The 13,722-nt window shown below is 46.4% G+C and overlaps 1 protein-coding gene across 1 annotated transcript in view; it reads left to right on the plus strand.

The window, feature by feature from the left end:
* STK32B (serine/threonine kinase 32B) overlaps positions 1–13,722 on the plus strand; it is a 2,582,157-nt gene that overhangs the window by 1,138,152 nt on the left and 1,430,283 nt on the right. The gene's annotated exons all lie outside the window — the stretch shown is intronic.

A 13,722-nucleotide genomic window follows, 5' to 3' on the forward strand; every position in this document is an offset into this window, starting at 1 on the left:
TTCCGACAGACTTACAATGAGTAGACCTTGATAACTTTCACCTCCATCTTGTCACTCTGGCTGAATGGTTGTGGGCAATCATAGAGAAGTAACTTGAATAGTATGGGGCCCCTCTTCCCTTTCTATGGCTGCCGTTCTGCGCAGAGAGGAAGGTGCGGCTGCAACGGTGAGTGCTGCTGCAGCCGCAATAAGGTAAGTTGTGGGTGCTAATTTGCTATAAAATCGGAACCTGTTAAGGCCCATATTTGAATTTCCTGCCCCTTATGTTCATCAATCTAATGTTATTTTAAATCTTACATGGACATTATCCAAACATTACTGTGAGAATATTGTACAATGATGAGTCCACTGAACCACAGAACCAGAAAGCAAAACAAAATCTGTACAAGATGCAGAGTTAGGTACAGAAGTGTGAAAAGTAAAGTCCTTCGTATCTGCATGTCTTTGTCCCCAGATGTGCACTAGACCGTACATCTCACATATTTGTCATATTTTACATGCTGATTTGGAGATTGAAACTTATATGACCTATCTAGTCCTTGGTCCAAAACAGCGTTAAAAATTCCACCCCAGACAATCATGCTTTCTCTAAGGGTTATCAGCTTCTTCCCAGCTCAATCATAGCATTCTGCAGTATCTATATTTGGGGCACAGCATGAAATAAAGGTTATATGAAACTGTGGGATGTTTTTACCCATGCATCCGAGCCCTACCTCAAAAACTGTGCAGTACTGGCATTGAAAACATCATGATGGCCAGAGCTTCCCAGAAAATGCCCAGGGAAATGCATGAAGAATAGGCTGCCACCCATTTTTGCCGATGTTATGGGCACAGAAGGGCACTGCCTAAAACCACCATTGGACTACCCACGCAGTAGTCTGAAACCATTGGGAATGGCAATGCTGATTGCCAAAAGCAACCTAGAACTGTGGGGAATTCATTTTCTTAAATCCCAAAAATGGTTGCATTACCAGTACTCACCACTATCAGAAAGCCGGCGTTTTAAAACCACCAGACCTTTGTGTAAAACTGAATAAATGAACCCAAAGCAGGCCAAAGAAAGACTTACTGAGAGGTGGATACAATGTAAAGTTATATTCTGAAGTGACTTGAATGTTCATAACAAGACTGGCTGAGCTCTGCAGGTCTGCAGCAGCCTAACTGAAACTGGATTTAAAACTACCAAAAATCGAAAATGTTTAAATTAACTGAGTGACCTACTTTTGAGTGGCACATAGTTTGTCACTGTTGAAATGTCATAGTTTTGAACTTAGAATCAGCATTCTAGCTGCATATGTAAAAATTGTCTTGACTTAAACTGGGGAACAAAAAGTGACATTTTATCTGAAACCTGGCTTAATGAAACTGAATTCTGCCCACCAGCTACCCCCGACAGAGTTGAGACTTGCACAACAGCTGTGTTCCCAGGCCTAGCTGCCTTTTGCTGTTCCCACCAAAAGGGATATGACACTTCTCTGATTGAATTACCTGGGCTCTGCAGGAAATTGAACAAAGCCCTGTCCTGACTCAGGCAAATGTTTTATTATGGGGGCCGTAAAAGTGGCTTCCTCCTGGAAGGAAAGGGGAGGAGCACTGCCTGTGAGAGCAAGCTGGCTTGGCAGAACTGGAAAAACCAGAAATTCAACCTTGTGCTGGGGGAAACCACACCCCTTTGGGGCCAGAACATAAATCTAAAAAGATGGATCATTCATAGAGCGGACTTGTGAAAATTTTATAAGTGATATCATTATTCTTGTGATTTTTCTGTGCACATTTGAAGATGTGGTAGGACCCGGTGGTATGTTCAGGGGGGTTTTAGCGGAAAAGAGGATATTACTCTAAATGTATGTATGTTAAAAATCTGACACTCCACCACCTAATGCCCACATGCTTTGCGAACATTTGTGTAAATGCGGGGACAAATCCAATATTGGTAACCCGACCAAAAAGTGAAATATGTTGCCATTTTTGAACCCAAGCTCCTAGAAACGACAGAATTGGAAAACAGGGGCTACCATCAGTAAATGCATGATGTGTGTATGCAATGCCAAACAACTGTCTATCGGGGAAGTATGTATTTGTATCAGATATAGATTGTGTGTAAAGTTGACAGGGGTGGGTTCTCTGTATCATAAACAGACCTCATCATGATGACACTTCATTTCATTCCCCCAATCAAGGGGAAGAGGTGGAAGTGGCCAATGACAAGTGGAGAGGGGTAGGGCCTAGAAAGCTAGCCTCTCCACCCACTTTCAAAACACATAAAAGCAGACAGTCAGGACGGATAGGGACATTCAATTCCATTTGCTGCGGAGCATGCTGCCGGACCATACAACATCCAGAGATCCAGACTTCAAATCCATCAATCTCCAGAACCTGTAGCAGTACTTAGAAAGCAGAGCAGTATCCAGAATCCAGAGAGGCTAGACCAGCAGAGCAGAGCTGACCCAGACCGCTGTTCGCAGAACCAGAGAACTGAACCGGAGTCCAGTCCAAAACCTGACCAGATCCGTGGCGAGGCCTATTTTAAAATATATTGTGAGTACCTAGCAGAACTGTGCAGAACCAATCTCTTAGTTAAAATAATATAATCCAAACTATTTTAATCTAAGTAGAACTGCCTCCTAGTTGTCACCTGTCATTTGCAAAGCTGTCACCTGTCATTTTCTATCTGCAAGCTGTAACCTGTCGCTTTGAACTTTTAAAATTTCAAATCCGAAAAACTACCTTTATTTAATCGTTCGTATCTCTGGAACCGTTTGGGCTAGGAACTTGGTTTAACTTTCCTCTGAAAGCTTAGAATCTCACCTTTTCAACAAGCCTAGGACCCACTGCCTACTCCTTATAGTTTCTCCGTAATCACGATTCTCGCACTCGCGAATTTTACCGCGATTTGCGATTTGGTTAAAAATCCAAGCACGTGTGAAAACAGCAGCTTCATTGCTTTCCTTTGCCAAAAATTCGTTTAACCTGCTAGTTACTCCTAGATCCTTGCTAAAGTGAGCCTGAACTCATCCCAAGTATATTTCACTCACCCTGAACCTCCTAAAGGGAATTAAAACCATTTTCAGCATATTTCTCACTGCATTGTCACCATATTCAAAGCATTTTGCCTGTGTTTCAAAACTCCTATCTGTTGTATAAGCTGCTGGGGGGGAATTGAACTGAATTCTATTTGATTGCATTCCTAAGAACTGTGTCATCTTCATCTCCTTACAGTGCATAAAAGGGGGGTGAATTGTCCAAGAAAGTGATTACATTGTCTTTTGCTGAAATCCTATCATGTTAATTTCTGTACTGCATTTCATTCCACATTGCATCCATTTGAAACCATAAAAGTATTGTTGCTATCGTATCCATCCTATAACCACTCATCATTGATTATAAAGAAGTGTGCTAGTGCCGGACTATCCATTATTGATTACTGCTCAGATTAAGTGTGAGATTCAATTATTAATTTATTATAAAGTGTGATATATATATATATATGGTTTAAATTATCAAATAAACCGTTTAAACTTGCAAAACAGAACTACTTCGTGGCTCAGTGGGGTCAGGGGGATTCCAAGAGAGGGGTGTTATATAGGGGTAGTCATCCAGAACGCATGAACTGGACGTAAAGATATATCAACAAGGGTTTCCATTCAGTATCCCAGACTAGGCATTGACTTAGCTGTAGTGTTGAATTGAATCCTCTTACAAAGTGGGGGCTCGTCCGGGATATTCTGGGTTAGATTTACCATTTGTGCAGATTAATACAGTGTGCCAGCTGACCAGATACACATATCCGGTCGGATCACCACGCTGTGTTACGCTGTAAAGCACTCCTCAAAGGAACGCTCTAAGAAAAAGGTCTGTTTTGCAAAAATAAAATACTAATTTCTGTAAATCAGGACAGAGACCAATCTCTAGAATGACGACCTTAGTAGACATGAAAATAGCCAGAGAGCACTTCTTACATAAGTTATTTGTGAGAGGTGAGTGGACTCACCAGGACCGCATGGTCTGGTTGCAGGCCATCACGCAACAGGTCACTGAAACAGGGTCAGATATATGAGGAGATCAGGGTCCCCTACATGTGGCCCTGAGTGAACTATACATGGCTCCTAAAGCTAAGGATGAACAAGACAAGATGGTTAGGATAGCGGCATACCTGTACCTATATATGGGAGACATGCAGGATAAATGTACGGAAAGCCAAGATCGGGCGAACAAGCGACAGATGGCGTTAGAGAAGGTCTGACCTGGTCTCTTCTGAGCAGAGGCTGCAGGGGAGCCAGGAGTCAGAAAATGATAGTAGGCAGTATATCATTAAAATAAAAGAGGACATGGATATACTGCAACAGGAAAAGACAGACCAGGATACCAGAATTCTGGCTTTGCAGAAGGAACGCCAAGACAGTTTGGACTCCCTACTGCAGAGCCAGAAAAAGCTGGAGCAACAGATCAATTTCAACAGGGCATGCACAGAGCAGGTAGCCACCCTGCAAATCCAACTAGACAGAGAGAAAGAGGAGAGCAATAAACTGATCCTGAAAGACTTGGATACCCAGGCAGAGTTTGATCAGGAGCGCCAGAAAGCTGGTGCCTTCCAAAGGCAAAGGGACGACCTGACGTCACAAATTCAAGCTCTTGGTCAGGAAAGGGACACCTTAGGCCAGGAAGTCTGCCACTTAAGGAGAAAAATGGAAGAAAATCACCTGGCCCACAGGGACTGGGTGACCTCCAAAAAGAACACCAGGACTTGCTAGAGCACACCAGGAGGGTGGAGGAGGCTCTGGCAAGACAGGAGCAGGCCAATAGGGACACATCTCAGGAGGTAACCCTCCTGCAGCAAAGACTGACCCAGTGCTCCGGGACCACTCAGGAAACGCAGAGAGAGAAGGAGGCTCTCTGCCAGCACAATGATAGGCTCCAACAACAGGTAGCGATACAGGAGAGACTGATAGAGTCTAGTAAGGCCTTAACTGAGGAACTGAAGGCGCAGGCTCTTGCATTGCAACAGGGAGCAGGGGCGGATAGAGACCAGGTTCGCTGGGAAAGGGAAACTCCAGAGCATAACCTCAGGAGCCCTAGTACCAGAGGCCTTTATCTCTCTCAGTCCCTGGACTCTGCCACCCCCATGTCCCCTGGCGCGCATGAGCACCGGGCCACAGGGATGGCAGATTACTATCCAGCCAGAAGCATGGGGCTCATAGGCCAGTACCTCCCAGGAATGGATGGGCGGGCATCCGGGTATGGGCACCCAAGCACAGTGCAATTTAGTGGGGAACCCCAGGAGAATAGGCCCATTAAGGGCATCCTGAAAACTTCTGCCCAGTTAGGTCAGTGGGGGGGTACCCATCAAATCCTGGCAGCAAAGAGGAATCTGAAGACTCCTCTGAATGGCGCAGGACACAGGAGACCAGGTCCCCACATTCTGCCAGCCATTCCCAGTCTCGCAGAATCCGGGAAAACCTGGAAGATCAGACAGGAACCTCTGGGAGCAGTGCCTCTGAGTCAGAGGATGAATGGACCAGGGTTACCCGAACCAAAAAGGCCAATAAGGCAAAAAGGGCCTTGCTTAAGGACCCATTGAAGCAAATAAAGGCAATAAGGAGTGTTATCACGCCTTATCATAAGAACGCCAAGTATTCCGTATGGGAACACTTGGAGCTCTATGAGCAAATGATGGAGACTTTCCATTTGAAGGACAGCAGTAGCTGCATCCAGTACGTCAAATGGACATTCTCACCAGAATACTCCAGTTTCTTTGCGGGGCTGGAGGACCAAAATCATTTAAGATGGTCCACCTATAAGGCGGCCATCTTGAAACATTTTTCTGTTCACAGAAATCCTCAAGAGGCTCGCAAGGCAGCCTACAATTTGCAATGTGGGGAGGATCAGGCTCCACAAGAATTTGTGCAAGAACTGAAACGTGCCTTTGCGCAGACCACCAGAAGGGTGCGCACAGACAGCAGAGAATTTGTTAATACTTTTTTCCATGCCTTGCCCAAATATATAATGACCCAGCTCGTGAGAGATTTTCATGAGAAAAGATCTTTAGAATGGGTCATTGAACAAGCCACCCGCATCTATGAGGTGCAGAAACCGGTGGAAAACAAAAACCAGCCCAAAAAACCCAAAACCAACAGCACCCCTGCTGCTGCCAAGGTGGCAGAGGTAAAGGTTGCCCCCGTTTTGGATTTGGAGATGGGGGGGCCTAAAAACCTACCTGCACCTAATAATGCTAGGCCCAGAAGGTCCTCGGGCCAGTCACAGACAGGGAGCCAAGGAGGCAGCCCCACAAATGGGGTCCCTCGCTCTCCTGATTATGTAAGTCCCCGTTACAAGGGAAATCGACCCATCCTGGGTTATGTGTGGACTCCTCCAGCCCAAGGGGGGGGATCCAGCCAAGCACCTAACCCAGGGAACTTCCCTCCTAACTTCCCACCGGAGGGCAGAAATTCTCCAAATCCTGGGCAGAACTTTTTCCCCAGGTATCCACCCAATTTCCAGCCCCAAAATCATCCATCCTTCTTTCCCCAATTCCCTGAGCCCAGACAACCTAATCCGGGAGAGGGGAGGCCAAGGGTGGAGGGGTACCAAAATCTTCCCAACCAGGGGTACTATCAGAGAAGGGATAGCTACCCTTCCCGGGATCAGCCCAGGGGAGAAAATAGAGCCACGTATCAGCCTGAGCAGGTTTCCCAGTTAGAGCGCCAGGTCCAAAATATGGCACGGGATCTGGGTCACATACTGAGGGCTCAACAGAACCCTCAGATGAGCATGCCACCGCAGAATGCCCCAAACTCTGGACCTGGTGCTCCAGAACAATGACGGGGGCAGCACCCCGATAACACACCGGTTCCTAGGGAGGAGGCACAAGGGGAAGGGGGTGTAAAGCCTTGGAGGAAGCTTCCTTCCCAACTTGTAAAAAGCCCCTGGAAAACCAGGAACCGGAAACAAAATCTCCTGCCCCTGAAAGCCCGCCTCCCAAGGAGCAGAGGGGGGGTAGGAGAAACAAAGGACCCAAACAGACCCACTTTGTGGAGGAGGTACAGGTCTTCCAATTTGAGGGAGAGGGATCCTCAGAGGATCCTGGGGAAAGGACCTTCTCCTTCAGAGATGGGGGAACTCCTCCCAAGGAAAAATGGGTCCCAAGGGATGCCAATTCAGACTGGGGAGATATGGAGACTGAGCTACCGCCGCCCATCATCTCATCCCAGAACCCACAATACCAAAATCCCCTGGTTCAAACCCATCCTGATGACTGCCTCCAAAAAGGGGGGGGCGGCCCAGAACCGGAACCAGGGGAACCCACAATGGCTCTGATCTCCAGTTGCCAACTTTTTCTTTCAGATTCCCAAGACTCTCCACAGAATTCTGCCCAAATCTCTTCTCTAGCAATGTCCAAAACCAGAAAGTTAGCCCACCAGTTGTCCAAAAATGTGAATTATATGTGCCCCCTTGAGGAGAAGGAGGGAAGATATTATGCCCCCGGTACAAGTACAGGGGCAGGGTACGATTTCAGCGCTGGTGGACACGGGATCTCAAGCTACCCTTCTGTCCAGAAGGGCCTTTGATGAACTGAATGCAGGAAGGGGAGAAAATTACCAAATTCCTCTCACCTCACTTCCTGGACAACTCCAGAACTTTGGCGGGAAGGAAATTCCCGTCGAGGGGACGGCAGATTTGGACATTAAAATTGGGCGACACAAGTTGAAACACCCGGTCATAGTTGTGTCTCCAGAGGGCACCCCTTGTTTACTAGGGAATGACCTCCTGAGAAGGTTGTCACCCCTAATAGATTGCGTAAACAAGGTCCTCTGGACCCAGACTAGCCGACCCATAAAATTAAAACAGAGTGTCAACCATGTTAGTTTAAACGGCACATGCCACATGGTTGAACAAAAATCTGACCAAGTAGAATTCCACTTCCAGAATAACCAAATTCCAGACGTGACAGTATTAGCAGTAGGACAACAGACTGGTGATGGGGGGTCCTCTCTATTTCTGAAAATCAACCTTCCTTCCAGTCTAAAGTGGTATTCCACGCTGGAAGGAAACACTCTGAAATTCTATACTAATCCACAATCAGAAACGCCCACTCCTATAGTCCAGAAAGATGTGAAATCAGCTCAGAGCCTGGCTGATATTCAGCAAATTGGAGAGCAGTTGTTCATCCCTGTTCAGTTAAATGATGGGAAGGACTCTGTTCTCGCTCGAGTGTGTGTGAACAACGGTAAGAGCTTCATCAGCGAAGCCATGTTCCGCCAACTCCCAAAAGATCCAGCCATTCCCACATTCAAACTGATAGACAAATGGGAAATGGACCTGGAAGCACCCAATTCCAAACATCTCCTGCCAAGCAGGTGTATGCTCAAAATCTCCATTGGCAACAAGAGCATAGTCCACAATTGTTGGGTTGTGCGAGACGTCACTGCCGCTTTTTACTTAGGCAGTGACATTCTCAATCGCTTTGCCATTAGTTTGGACCTAATAAACTTCAAAGCTTGGTCCCGATTAGCGGATAATCCCATGGGCTTTGATGATCCAGACAAAGCATTTAGGTCAGCTCAATTGCTACCTTATGCAGTTGAAATTCAGATTAAAGAGGAAGTCACCATCCCAGAAAAGACCCGACAATTCTCCCTGGGAGTGAAAGTTAAAAGAGGACAATATTTGCAAAACCCTGATGCTTACATACATCTAAACGCTTCTCTCCAACAGCAAGGGTTGGGGGTAAACCCAACTCCATTAGTCAACATAGAACATGACACCATTCTAATAGAGGTGGATAACAGCGACTTGAAGAGTATTACTCTAGCCGCAGGCACCATTATTGGAATGGCGGTTGATGACCGACATTTTTCCATTGATTTAGGTAATGAACTGTTAGGGCCAATCCCCATGGACTGCTTTGACAGTGACAGTGATGACAATACAACACCAGACAGGATCTTTACCCGGCATGGGGGGAACTTCCTGGTGTACACTTCCTGCCCTTATGGTAAGGAAGATGTGACTTGTGACTTCAGGAGGGATGAGGTGATTTTCCAGGTCCATGAGGGTTGCCTTTCCCACCTGAAGCCTCCAGTCCAAATCAGCACTCTGACCAGGGACTTCTCCACCCAGCTGGAGGAGGCCGCTGAGATAGCCAAACCAGAAGTCTTTCCAGGCTTCAGGCAGATGGTGGAAGAGAGAGTCAACCTAGCTGATGCCTGTGTGACTCTGGAACAAAAGCAAAAGTTGAAACAAGTTTTCTTGGATTTCCAAGATCTCTTTGCGGTAGACTCATATGACTGTGGCCGCACCGACATCCACACAACAACAATCCCCACGGACCCTGGCATGACTCCAGTGTTTGTGAAGCAATATCGTTTGCCTCTCGCATCCATGGAGTCCCTTACTGAAATAATTAAGAACCTTGAGTCCCGGGGAATAATCCGTCCAGTTCACAGCACCTTCAATAATCCGGTGCTGGGAATACTGAAGCCAAACGGCCAGTGGAGACTCTGCGCTGACCTTAGGGAGCTCAACAAACGGGTCCATACTTCCCGATGGCCTCTTCCCTACATTGACCCAGGGCTGGCCCAGATTCAGGGGTCACAGGTATTCACTGCAATAGACCTGACTAATGGATACTGGACCGTGCCGGTCAGTAGGGAGGACCAATACAAGCTGGCTTTTACCTTTGGGGGCCAGCAGTATACAAGGACCCGGACTCCCTTCGGATACCTCAACTCCGGCAATGAATTCAACATTTTCCTACATAAGGCCATGCCCGACCTGGGTGCGAGGGGTAACCTGGCTTATGTAGATGATGTCCTCATCAAAAGTTCATCTGTGGAGGAACACATAGCAGAGATCCGTTATGTTCTGACCCAGTTGAGGGCCGCCGGAGCAAAACTTTCCTTTCAGAAAGCACAGTGGTGTAGAACCCGTGTTAATTTCTAGGGGCATGAGATTACTCCTCAGGGTCTCTGTCCCCAGGAAAAGAAAGTGGAAGCACTTCAGAAACTGAAAGACCCCGCAACCCTGCGAGAACTAAGGAGCCTCCTTGGACTGACTAATTTTTGCCAAATTCTGTTGGAGATGTAAGTTGTGTTGCCTGCACAAATGCCACATTTATGTCATGTTTCTCCAGGTACAGTCAGATTGTCCTTTCTTTAACAGGATGATTTACACCCATAGTATTTCTAGTAGATAGTTTAACTACAACATCCCTTTTAACCGTCGTTGCAATTCACGTTCATTGAAAGTCTTCCTGATGAATATCTCAATAATTCATATGAATGTTACCCTACATCACACCAATCACATCTTAATACTTTGATCACTGATTGCCAATCCCTGAACAATGTATTCTCCCCTCTACTTCATATGTTTCCCTACAAACAGTTTCCAAACAAAAACATTCATCCTACACCTACCCCCACTGGCAACTCCAGTTCGCCAGCGCAGTCCTTACCCCTATCAACCCCAATTGTAAACATACTGGTTTTACCCGCAAGGAGTCGCTCAACCAGACCACTTGTACCCAGTCAATATTTTGAAATACTGAAACAGAAGAGCTATACAGTATTTAATGAATACTATAAGGAAACATCATCAATCATCATTACTCTTTGCCTCCCGTGTTGACCCAAATGTATCTAAGGATTACCATGATCGAATCACTATCTTAACTACAGAGTGTGGTAAATATAAATAATTCAAGTCAAATCATTCTGGCATACAAAACCACCCTCAGGTGTTCAGCCAGAGGACCGATCTGCACCACCATCAAAATTTTAAAAAGAACAGGGTTTTATTTTTATCTGCCCCAACGTATAAACAAATTCACTTGCAGATTCTAGTGTGTGAATGAAGTGTCCTTTACAATCATGTACAATGTGTAGCTTAGCTGGAATGAACATCAATCTGCAGTCCCAAACACTCACTTATCCAAAAATAATAGTGCAGATCAAAGTGCACAATAATTCTGCTTTAATTATTTCATTCATAAAGTAACTCAGCCACAAGAAGGTACAAGACCTTCTCAAAAACGTTTGTTACATCAGAGGTTATAAAAAAAACACAATACAACCTGCTCATTTGTTGTTAAGAAGAACATACCTATAACATTCTGTATAGTATAACTGCTCATTTGTCGGTCCATGATCTCTGGTTGCACCCATATTTCTTCCCTCTAGATGAGATGTCACTTTATAATGACTTCACATCATCAGGACAGTCTTTGATTGGCTGGTACCACAATGCGCATACACTATTACTAAAACACCATTTGAGAATTGCTCGGTGAAGAGGTAAACATTCTGGGTGGTGCGAGAGGAGACAGGGGAGACAGAGGTTGGAACGTGAAGAGGCCCAATAGGAGAAGAATACCGGGTTCGAGAAAATTCATTAAGTTCAACACCATCGTCCAACGCCTCTTAATAATTACTGCTGCACTGTTTGGAAGGGTGTGGTAAAAATACTCACATGAACAACCTTACCCGAGGGCCACCCAACATGGGGCGCTTTCGGCGAGCATTGGACACCCGAACCGTTACTCGGCCTTGGGCGGGCCTGGTGAGATGTACTGATGTTAACACAGTTGAGAACTGTTGCAGATGTTAAAGGTTTCTATTTGAGAGTTATTTGAGGGAAGAATTGGGGGCACCTGACAATATGGTGATCGTAGACGGGGTCTGGGTACAAGTCCTTGCTGGTGGCTCGAAATTACCCAGTGATGTTAACTGGGGAGGGCCAGGCGCCCGCAAAGGCATAGGGATTTGGGGGAGGGTGGGATGGGGAGGAGAAGGAAAAGAAGGGATGGGGGAAGGGGTAAGGGGTCCAGGGGAATATTACTTAATGTCCAGACAATGGCAAAATCATACACCATAGCGGAATGCATAGACACTAAAGGACAACACTCACGTGAGGGGGCAGGTGGGGATCACAGGCTTTTCTCATGTCAATTACAATGACAACTCGCACCAGCGAACATCTCTGTGTGTGCACGCTGAACGTTAAAGGGCTCAACTCACCCACAAAAAGATCCCTAGTAGCCATAGAGTTTAAGAGGTCTGGGATTGATGTCCTCTTCGCACAGGAGACCAGATATCAGAGGGGCGATGAATGTAGGATACCAAGCAGCCTCATAGGCGACACATTTTGGAGCTCCAGTATCGTCAAGAAAGCAGGGGTCGGCATCCTTATACAAAAGGGTTACTAAGACCTGGTCAGACACAGAGGGCAGGGCATTGCTAATCTCGGGGCTCATACGGAACATAGGAATCACAATTGCCACAGTGTATGCTCCCAACTAGGGCCAAAGGAGGTTCCTGCAAAGGACACTGGGAAAAATAGTGGGGGAAGCACAGGGTCACCTCATATTAGGCGGAGACTTTAACCTATGGATGGTCGTCACACTCGACAGACAGGCTGGGGGAGAGTCACACCACGATCCCAAGGGTCAGGGAGAAACCGCGCTAGGCAGAGCCCTGGAACTCTATGGCCTGAGGGACAGTTGGAGACACGAACACCCACAGGAGCGAGGCTTTAACTTCTATTCCACCTCACACAGTACTCTTACGCGGATGGACTATCTCTACACATCCAAAGAACTATGGGATGTAGAAAGAAACTCACATATTCATACAATTCCCTGGTAGGACCACGACATGGTGTCACTAGAGATACTCTGGGAAGGTCTGTGCCCCGAAGTTCAAAATGGCGAAGTAACGACACTCTGTGGAAAGACCCTATCTTTAAAGTGGAACAAGAAAATGAAATTACACAATTCTTCGACACTAATGACCCAGGTGAGGTGAGAAAGACACTAGTGTGGGATGCGGCCAAGGACACAAGGAGGGGTATCCTCATTTGAGAGGGAGTCCACAAGAAAAGAGAATGCACGCTAATCAAGAACAGGCTAAAAGGAAATATAGTAGCCGCAGAGACACATGCCCAGTCCTCCCCACTGAATAGACAAGAATATCTTCTGGAGGCTAGAGAGTTACGAGATGAACTAAAATCACTTTCCTCAGGCAAAGATTCTATGAAAAAGGGGACAAGGCGGATGCCCTCCTGGCAGCACGATTGCGCAAACAACAAGCTGAGAGATGGGTGACCCAAGTAGAGGGGTGAAGGGTGGTGCCACGATAAGCACTCTGGAGGCAATCGAGGAACCCTTTGCTTCCTTCTATGAAACCTTATACAAAAGTGAAGGTCCGACCCCTGCAGAGGTAATTGACCGAACCTGACCGAATCGCACCTCCCCTCCCTGACCAGAACGCAAACAGATGCCCTGTAAACCCCGATCACAGGTGAAGAAGTAAAGGCAGACATCAGTCACCTCAAACAAGGAAAAGCACCAGGTGATGATGTCTTCACTCCAGGGTTTTACAAAACATACGCGGAAACCCTAACTCCCTTCTTAACAGTCCTCTTCAATGATATCATTGAGTCAAGGGTAGCGCCTGACACCTTTGCACACGCCCTACTCACTGTAATACCCAAGGAAGGCAGGGACCCCGGACAACGTGGCTCTTATCGGCCAATATGACTATTGAATATTGATGCAAAAATATATGCCAGGGTCATAGCTGCCAGGCATGAAGGACACTTGCCCAAACTGGTTCATCCTGATGATCAAGTGGGGTTTGTATTGGGGCGTCAAGGGGCAGATACTATGAGAAAGACACTTCATTTAATAAACAAAGCCCAAATGTCACAAGATGACCCCAAGCTTCT

This window comes from Ambystoma mexicanum, chromosome 6q (genome assembly GCF_040938575.1).
Source record: "Ambystoma mexicanum isolate Mex_15411 chromosome 6q, UKY_AmexF1_1, whole genome shotgun sequence".
Lineage (NCBI taxonomy): Eukaryota > Metazoa > Chordata > Amphibia > Caudata > Ambystomatidae > Ambystoma > Ambystoma mexicanum.